The sequence below is a fragment of the Tamandua tetradactyla genome, chromosome 26 (assembly GCF_023851605.1).
Source record: "Tamandua tetradactyla isolate mTamTet1 chromosome 26, mTamTet1.pri, whole genome shotgun sequence".
Classification (NCBI taxonomy): Eukaryota; Metazoa; Chordata; class Mammalia; order Pilosa; family Myrmecophagidae; genus Tamandua; species Tamandua tetradactyla.
Genome location: NC_135352.1, coordinates 12,444,576 through 12,454,997, shown reverse-complemented (window position 1 = coordinate 12,454,997; position 10,422 = coordinate 12,444,576). Strand labels below are relative to the sequence as shown.

General features: G+C 40.4%; 1 non-coding gene across 1 annotated transcript; it reads right to left on the bottom strand.

Annotated features, from left to right (window-relative positions):
* Window positions 1–1,063: 1,063 nt before the first annotated feature.
* LOC143670069 (U6 spliceosomal RNA) lies at window positions 1,064–1,170 on the bottom strand. Its single transcript, XR_013169250.1, has one exon. It is a non-coding gene; the product is annotated as a U6 spliceosomal RNA (small nuclear RNA).
* Between the last annotated feature and the right edge of the window lie 9,252 nt (window positions 1,171–10,422).

Below are 10,422 nucleotides of genomic sequence, written 5' to 3'. Positions count from 1 at the left end.
ACTCTCATCCTGAAGAATCTGAGCTCCTGGTTACCAGGTCCTCAAGAGGTCATCTTTGCCACAATTGCCCATTCAGAGTTAAAATGTGCCATGGCAATACCAGCAGTTGTCCTGGTGGATCTGCTAATCTCGCACACATTCCTTCTGCCCCATTATATAGCAGCAGCCCTACCACCTCACGATGAACAAGGTCAATATTCCCTGCCAGTATGGTAACTCCTTCCTTTGTTCCTTATTATACCCGTGCAAAGAATTTTAAATGACCAGGTAGCACCTGCAGCTTTAAATTTATTAGGACTCTTATGGTACCCTATAGTGGAAACATTCCCCACTCAGGCAACCAGGATATCTAAACCCACAGAAACTAAAGTTGTGGAGAAAGGAAGGGTACATTCCCCAAGGTAGTCACTGGAAGCCATGGTAAACAGAGCCACTTCTGTTTCTATCCCCTTGGTTTCTGGGCCCCTTATGGGGAGCACAGCATCTTCTAAAGGCCACTGTGTTAAAGTATCTACTGCATTTTCTGAAGGACAGTGACCTGACCTTGCAGGATAGCATCTCCAAGCTGGTGCCAAAGCTGCATCTTTAAGAACATTCCAATACTCTACCTATTAACTGGATAATAGGATCTCTCTTATAACCAGAGTATCCTGTAGTCCCAGGCCCATTCTGTGATTCCATGGCTGTTTAGTGGGCTGTTCAGCCTGCAGCTTTGTCATGAAGGAACCCAGGTTGGTCAGATACTGTATGAGTCATTAAATATTGATGCCAGCCAAGGTATTGTGTGCAGGAAAGGTAGAGCCTGAATTCATGTCAATTTAGTCAAAATGAATCACTGTCCCTTTCAGGAAGGAAGGGATCCAATTTCATCAAATTGCTACCTTGGGACTGGTTGGTTTCCTTGAGGGGAAGTACCATATCAAAAGCTTGGGGTCAGTCCTTGCTGCTGATCCGTAAGACATTTAACAGCAACAAAAGCTAAATCAGCCATGGTGAGAAAGAGTTCTTGTGGTTGGGCACCAAGGTGGCTGGGGATTGGGGCTGTTGGACATTTTTTTTTCTTTTAAATGTGGAATGCTTCATGAATTTGCGTGTCATCTTTGCGCAGGGGCCATGCTAATCTTCTCTGTATCGTTCCAATTTTAGTATATGTGCCACTGAAGCAAGTACTGTTGGACATTTTTAAAGGGCATTTAGTTGCTTAATGCCTCTTCTGCAGTGAATCCTCTCTGGTGGGTACAAACAGGGGTACAAATATCCTCACACCCTGAGCCAACTTCTATAGGCCCCCCAGGATTTCATGTCCCCAGTTTGCTCCTTCCAGGTCTCTGACCTATTTACTGCAATATTCACAACAGCCTATGAGCAATAGTGAACCAAAGGGGAGGGTGGTAGAAGTAGTGCATCCTGGTGTAACAATAAGGAGATACATATAAGTGCCTAAAAGTCAGTGTTCTAGATTGCTAGCTGCCAGAATGCAATATACCAGAAACAGAATGGCTTTTAAAAAGAGGAATTTAATAAGTTGCTAGTTTACAGTTCTAAGGCCGAGAAAATGTCCCAATTAAAACAAGTCTATAGAAATGTCCTATTTAAGGCATCCAGGGAAAAATACCTTGGTTCAAGGCAGCTGATGAAGTTCAGGGTTTCTCTCTCTCAAGTGGAAGAGCACATGCTGAACACAGTCAGAATTTCTCTCTCACCTGGAAAGGCACATGGTAAACAAGGTCAGGGTTCCTCTCTTATCTGGAAGGGCACATGGCGAACAGACGTCATCTGCTATCTTCCCCTGGCTTCCTGTTTCGTGAAGCCCCCCGGAAGCATTTTCCTTCTTCATCTCCAAAGGTCGCTGGCTAGTGGACTCTGCTTCTCGTGGCTATGTCGTTCTGCTCTGCTGTCTCTGAATCTCCCATTCTCCAAAATGTTTCCTCTGTTATAGGACTTCAGAAACTAATCAAGACCCACCCGAATAGGTGGAGACATGTCGTCACCTAAACCAGTTTAACAACCACTCTTGACTACATCACATCTCCAGGGAGATGATCTAATTACAGTTTCAAACATACAATGCTGAATAGGGATTAGAAGAAACAGCTGCCTTTACAAAATGGGATTAGGATTAAAACGTGGCTTTTCTAGGGTACATACATCCTTTCAAACCAGCACAGTCAGTCTGCTTTTTTTGTCTTTTGATCACTGTGCACTGGCAATTCTAGACAATGTTCGGGTTAAAATATTCCTCCATGCTAGGGTGGACTGCTCCCACAGCCTCCCATCCTTTGGTTTATTTTTACTCGGGAGTCCACATTATCCTTATGTCAGACCATTTTTCTACACACAAAGTATTTGACTAGGGGCACTCTTGGAAGTTCAGACCACAGAGAGGATTTCCTTTCATTACTGTCTTTTGGGACCACTGCTATGTGGTGCTACAGCACAGCAGCTCCTTCAACAGACTGATGCATCCATGCACTATTCCAAATTTGCTGCCCATTATAGTATTATATTATTTTATAGTATGCCCATTATAACCTTGTCTTTGCTGCTTAAGTGCTGCCACCTGGTATCTGCTATTCCAGAATCCTATCATCCCTATTGTCATTAGGAAACCAGTTCTGTAACAGCAGCTCCTACCATCAGCCCTGGCTGATGGAGAACAACACAACTGAATTTCTGAACAGTGCTGGGCACTCCCTCCAGTATATTCTTATTGCAAAAGTGAAGGAATGTCCTCTGGGCCCTTCCAAGGAACACAGACAGCTGGTGGGTCCTTGAGTCTTAAGTAATAGATTCATTCTGACATTCTTCCTTCACTGAGCCTTTTAATACCATCCTTAGCACTCTTCCAAGGCATTCTGGCATCTCCACTTCTTTTAATGTGCTCAGTGCTTCCAAAAGCCATCTCAATGGCACGTTAAGACTTGTTCCATTGTCAGGGATTAAATCCTGAGTCACAGGAAAGTGCCTTCATATTAGCAAGTGCTCCCTTATCTAGCTTTCTTTTTCACCCCCTTCTCCCACCTCTGCAGAAGTTTCAGGACACTCCTGGAAATGCTAGACATGGCTTTAAGTTCCTTCAGGTGAATATCTCCTTTCTTTCCTTGGCAAGACCAGCACTTTTCAATCAGACCCTAGTGAGACTATTCCCTAGTTATTGGTCTAGTGACCAAGAGGAGAAAAGGAGGTAGAACTTCAGGAGGGCAGATATTGTCGTGAGGACCAAAAGACATCTGGTTACTTGAGGCCTCTGCATAGTCTTGAGGTGAAAGGCAATTTCCTATCCTCTATCCTTCTGAAGGTCCAGAGGGTTAAAAATTCTCAATTGCATCTATCTAGATACTACCATTCCAAGTCTCAGGGTTACACTCCTTCCCCATCAAGTTCTTGATTTGGCATAGGAGACTTCATGAGGCTATAAATCCAGCCTTCTCTGGATTTCTCCTATTCCTACAATTAGGTCCAGGCCTGGTCTTTAGCATGTTATGCCCTGTAAATGTTGGAAAGTAGAGTGTCTTTAAACGCTCTTAAGGAGGCCTTCTGATTTTCATACCTGAGCTTGCCATTTTCACCTCAATACATCAGTGATGCCCAGAGATAATCAACCAGTTTCACAGTTCTTATAATTACTACTTCCCTTATACTTCTCAAATAATAGAAATTACACAAAGCCATGATATCTCCTCCCACTGTGTCCCATCCTAATTCACCACAAATGAAAGTCTTGGTGGTTGTAATTCTACAGCGTTGGGGGTATCTACTTATTACTAGTGAGGGAGTTCTCATTGCTCTCTGGCTGCAGGGGCTCCAACTCCAGAACCCCATTCTTATAGTATGCTGTCTAGAATAACTTTTAGCACCAACTGTCTTAGGCTATGTTCCCCTAAAGCAGATGCTGATGTGTGAGCAAGTGATTTAATAACAAGGTGCTCCCAGGAGAAACCTGTAAGGAAAAGGGGAAGCAAGACAGGAAAGGGGAAGAATCCCAGCAAGTGTGCAGTTTTGGAGCAAAGTCCCAGCTTCAGCATGATCCTGTTGGGAGCTCTGGAATGTAAATTACCCTTGAAGTTTGATCTACTCAAGACAAGAAAGATGAGCCGTACACCCACCCATGTCAGTCTTCAGCATAGGACCCCTCCAGGAGAAGGTAAACTCCCAGGCACAAGTGACTCTCTGCAACTGTGGGAAAAATTGGCTCTAATAGCCCTTGGACAGTCCTCTAAGGAGAGTCACTGGTATGGGATGTTAAAAGCAAAAGAACACAGCAGCTGGGAGAAGGCACTTAGCAATGACAAGAAGAATCTGATGAAATATTGTGGGGGCAGCCATTTCTTTTAATCCTGATTCAATACTTTAGGTTGGAAACTTTAGATTATATTATCTTCACAGAGATGCAACACACTTAACTGTGGTGTGATCTTTTGATTAGATGGAGATGTGACCTTACCCATTTCAGATGGGTCTTGATTAGTTTACTGGAATCTTTTAAAAGAGGAAACATTTTGGAGAGGGACAGAAATGACAGAGCTGACAGAAACTTCAGAGCAGAGCTGATGCAGTGGTCCCAAAAGACTGTGATGAAAAGAAATCTTCTCTGTGGGCTGAGCTTCAGAGAGTGCCCCTGGTCAATTACTTTGTGTGGAGGAAGAAATGGTCTGATATAAGGATAATGTGGACTCCAGAGCAAAAATATACCAAGGGGTGGAGGGCTGTGGGAGCAGTCCACCCTAGAATGGAAGAGTATTTTAACCCAACATTGTCTAGAATTGTCAGTATACAGTGATTAAAAAACAAAAAAAGTAGACTGACTTTTAGGTACTTTTATGTACCTCCTTATTGTTACACCAGGGTGCACTACTTCTACCACCCTCCCCTTTGGTTCACCATTGTTCGTAGGCTATTGTGAATATTTTACTTCAGACTTGGAAAAGGGGCCAGTTCTCCCAAAGACTGAATAAGCAGCACATTTCAAGGGCACCACGCAGATCCCTGAAGGAGGCTTAATATCTTACTTTCCAAAGCCTTTTGGCACTAGATGGTCTTTCCCCAGTAGTATACTATGGGTTTGAAATTGTTCTACTGATTAATCCTACTGATTACATTTCCCATATGGCTCATGCATGCATACAGGGCACTCTGAGTCAAACTTAGGTCAGAGTTCTTATGCTAACAAAGGGAAACATGAAGTCTCTTAGCAATATGCCAAGCAGACAATTTTCGCTAAAAATGCCCCACATCAACAACATACCAGAATTTACAGGGTACAACAAAGGCTGTGCTTAGACGGAAATTTATAGCTCTAAATGCTCACATTAAAAAAATGAGAAAATATCTCAAATCAGAGACTTAGCCTTACAAGTAGAGGATCTAGAAAAAGAAGAACAAACTAAACCCAAAGTGAGCAGGAGGATAGAAATAAAGTTTCGAGCAGAGCAAAATGAAATAGAGAATTTCAAAAAATAGAGAGAAACAATGAAATCAAAATTTGATTCTTTGAAAGTTCAATAAAATCAACTAACCTTTAGCTATACTGACAAAGAAAAAAATAGAAAGGATTCAAATAATTGAAATCACAAATGAATGGAGGTTCATTTCTACTGACCCTACAGAAATAAAAAGGATTATAAGATACTATGAGTAACTGTACGCCCACAAATTAGACAACTTAGATGAAATGGACTAATTCCTAGAAATACACAAACTTGCTATCTTGATTCCAAAGAAATAGATTTCAATAGACCAATAACAAGTAAAGAGACTGAATCAGAAATCAAAAAACCTCTCAATCAAGAAAAGCCCAGGACCAGATCACTTCACTGGTGAATTAATCAAACATCACAAGAAGAGTTAATAACAAACCTGCTCAAACTTTTCTAAAAATTTGAGGAAGGGTCATTTCCTAATCATTCTATGATGCCAGCACCACCCATAGATGTTGGCCCATGATAAATATACCACAAGAAAAGAAAATTACAGACCAATATCCCTTATGAATATGGATGCAAAATTCTTGAGCAAATACTAGCAAAACAAATTCAACAGCACATTGAAAGAATTATACACAAAGATTAAATGCAATTTATCTTAGATACTCAAGTATGGTTCAAAATAATAGAATCAATTAATGTAATATGCCACATTAATAGAACAATGGAAAAAAATCACATGTTCATTTCAATTGATGCAGAAAAGGCATTTGACAAAGTCCAATAGTCCTTCTTGATTCTTAGAATACTAGGAATTGAAGGAAATTTCCTCAACATGATTGTGGTAGTTAGATTCAGTTGTCAACTTGGCTAGGTGAAGGCACCTAGTTCTGTTGCTGTGGACATGAGCCAATGGTATGTGAACCTCATCTGTTGCTCATTAGATCTGCAGTTAGCTAGGAGGCATGCCTGCTGCAATGAATGATGTTTGACTTAATTGGCTGGTGCTTAAATGAGAGAGTGCAACCTAGCACAGCCCAAGCAGCTCAGCATTCCTCTTCTCAGCACTCACAGCTCAGCCCAGGCCTTTGGAGATGTGGAAAAAAAACACCCCGGGGAAAGTTGTTGGAACCCAGAGGCCTGGAGAGAAGGCCAGCAGAGATTACCCTGAGCCTTCCCATGTAAAAAAGAACCTCAGATGAAAGTTATCTGCCTTTCCTCTGTAGAATTAATGAAATAAATCCCCTTTTATTAAAAACCAATCCCTCTCTGGTGTGTTGCATTCTGGCAGCTGGCAGACCAGAACAATGATAAAAGGCATATACGAAAGCCCTACAGCTAATATCGTATTCAATGGCAAAAGACTGAAAACTTTCCCTTTAAGAACAGGAACAAGACAAGGAGGCCTTCTACCACCACTGTTATTCAACGTTGGACTGGACATTTTAGCCAGAACAATTAGGCAACAAAAAGAAGTAGAAGGCATCTAAATTGGAAAAGAAGAAGTAAAAATATTTGCAGATGACATGTATGGACACAAAGTCCTGAAAAATCCACACCAAAGCTACTAGATGAATTCAGAAAATGCAAGATCACACAAAAATCAGTAGTGTCTTTATATGCTAGTAATGAGCAATTGGAAGAAGAAATCGAGAAAAAGTTCCATTTACAATAGCAACTAAAATAAAATAAAATAAAATAAAATAAAATAAAATAAAATAAAATAAAAGGATTAAATTTACCCAAGGATGTGAAGGACTTTCACATTGAAAACTACAAAACATTGCTAAAAGAAATCAAAGACGGCCTTAAAAATGGAAAAACAGTCTGTGTTCTTGTACTTTACTACTAAATCTAGTTAAGATATAAATTTTACCCAAATGCCCACTTCCAAATTCACACAATCACAGTAAAAATTCTAACAGCTTTCCTTGCACAAATGGAAAATCAAGACGTCAAATTTATATGGAGGGTTAAGGGACTTAAAATTAGCCAAAACTGTCTTTAAAAAGAATGAAGTTGAAGGACTGACACTACCTAATTTTAAAATGTATTACAAAACTACAGTAATCAAAACATCATGGTACTGGCACAAGGATAGACATAGACCCATGTAATCAAATGATGAGTTCAGAAATAAATTCTAGCATGTATAGCCAGTTGAGAAAGAATAGACTCTCATAAATGGTGCTGGGAAAAATAGATAGCTATATGCAAAAGAATGATGCTGAAGCCCTATGTCATACCATATACAGAAATCAACTCAAAATCGATCAAAGGCCTAACTGTAAGACCCCAAGCTATGAAACTCCTAGAATAAAGCCTAGGGAAGGATCTTCAGGACCTCGTGTTAGGTTGTGGTCATTTTACCCCAAAAGCATAGCCACAAAAGCAAAAATAGGTAGATGGGATTTCTACTAAACTAAAAAAATTTGTGTATCAAAAGACTTCATTATGATATGCAGTTCATTAGTAGATCTATGTTCTAGTTTGCTAGCTGCCAGGAGGCAAAATACCAGATACTCAATGGCTTTTAAAAAGGGAAATTTAATAAGTTGCTAGTTTATAGTGCTAAGGCAGAAAAAATGTCCCAGTTAAAACAAGTCTATAGAAATGTCCAATCTAAGACATCCAGGGAAACCACCTTGGTTCAAGAAGGCTGATGAAGTTCAGGGTTTCTCTCTCAAGTGAGAAGGCACATGGTGAACACGGTCAGGGTTTCTCTCTCATCTGGAAAGTCATGTGGTAAACACAGAGTCATCTGTTAGCTTTCTCTCGTGGCTTCCTGTTTCACGAAGCTCCATGGAAGGCATTTTCCTTCTTCATCTCCAAAGGTCACCAGCTGGTGGACTCTCTGCTTCTCGTGGATACATGGTTTTGCTCTCTCAGAATCTCTCTTTTATAAGATTCCAATACAGTAATCAAGACCCACCTAGAATGGGTGGAGACATGTCTCCATCTAATCCAGCTTAACAACCACTCTTGAGTGAGTCACATCTCCAGGGAGATGATCTAATTACAGTTCCAAATGTAAAAGATTATAAGAAATGCTTGCCTTTACAAAATGGGATTAGTGTGAAAATATGGTTCTTCTAGGGTACATACATCCTTTCAAACTGGCACAGTTTGCAATATTGCCATATTGAAGGAGAATATGATTGAAAGGAGTTGTATAGAGCCATGTATCCCACCAATTAACACTAAAAATATGAATAAGTTCTTGCATGAACCATTTCAAAGGTGTGAATCTTGTACAAAGAGCTTATAATTGAGGGTATTAGGGGAAAACTACTATTGCATGCTGTGTGCTATGTTTAACAGGAAGACATAAACAGTACCACAGCAGTATCAGGGTTAAATAATGGAGCTGGGGAGGACAAGGGTTACAGGGAGGTTTGGATTTTCTATTTGGTAAGGGTGTCTTTATCAGTTCTTTTTTTTCTTAGAAGCCATGAAAATTGTCTAAAATTGAGAGTGTTGATTATTATACCACTAAGTAAGGATAATGTGAGACATGGATTGTTGATGTTGGATATTATCATAATGACTGATGGATGGAGGTGGCTGAAGGATACACTGGCTGAGCAGTAGAATGGTGAACTGTGGTATAAACATATGATTGAATATTGTGCTTCTCCAGAAAGGAACGGAGTTGTGAGGCATGCAATGCTTTGAATGGACCTGTGGGACATTATGCGATGCAAAATAAGCCAGACACAAAAGAGCAAATATTATGTGGCCTCATTTAAAAAATACTTACAAGAAAAATGGGGCCTAGATTGTAAGCTCTTACAGCAATCACATTTAGTCTGTAGCATTAACTGTTATTTCTAGATTTTGAGAGGCTGTGCTATATATGCATAACCTGGTATTTCCAAACTTTGGGTACCTGTATGTCACCTAAGACTCCGAGTAGGAGTTCTACAGTTCTGGAGGTCAGCATCGCCACGTCCAACATCTGTTAAAGAAATCGAAAAAGAAATCAGCCTTCAGTTAGAGACAAGAACAAACCCAACCAGGTCAGGGCTAAGGTAAATCAGAATACAGGACACTGTATTTTAAAACTTTACCTACTCTATTGGACCAGAGGAAGAGGGGGTTATTTTGTCCAAAACCTTAATTTTCTACAGCACATAATCTAACTCAACCAGTTTGGTTAAATCATTTAAACACTCCAAACAAAGGGAGCCCAGAATGGGAATGAGAGTTTATAATTCTATAATGCTTAATATAATGCCCAGATACATTCCAGAGCATGGTGAGCAGATAATTAAAAAGTATTTGGCAAGGTCCCTTGAGGCACAGGAGAAAAATATGAAACTACTAACCTTTACCACTGGGGAAACTCCTGATACTGTCTCAAACATTAGGGACACCCAAGATAACAAGCCAAGGCCTTAATCTTGAGGCTGGCTTTTGTGAAGCTTATTTATAAAGCTGAAAAGCTAAGTCTACCTATAGTTATGCCTAAGAGTTACTTCCACAGGACCTCTTTTGTTGCTCAGATGTGGCCTCTTTCTAAGCCCAACTCTGCAAGTAAAATCATTACACTCCCCTCTATGTGGGGCATGACATCCAGGGGTGAAAGTCTCCCTGGAAAAGTGCAATATGACTCCCAGAGATGAGCCTGACCCTGCACCATGGGATCAACAATGCCTTTCTGATCAAAAGGGGGAAAAGAAGTGTAAGAAATAAAGTATCAGTGGCTGAGAAAGTTCAAATAGAGTCACGAGGCTATTTTAGAGGTTCCTGTTCTGCAAACTTCAGCTAGATATTGATATTTATCATGGTTTGCCAACTCCAAATCAAAACCATTCCTGTCAGCCCTAAAGAACACCTAGGGTCTTATCTGAGATTCTACAAAGGTTCCATGTACTATGACTACTTTCTGAAATCTGCAACCTCCAGATGGGTTCTCAGGCCAGATGAGTTCTGAAATCCAGAGGGGCCAGCTTCTCCATAACATCTACTAGTTCCATTCCACTATCCCATATTATCA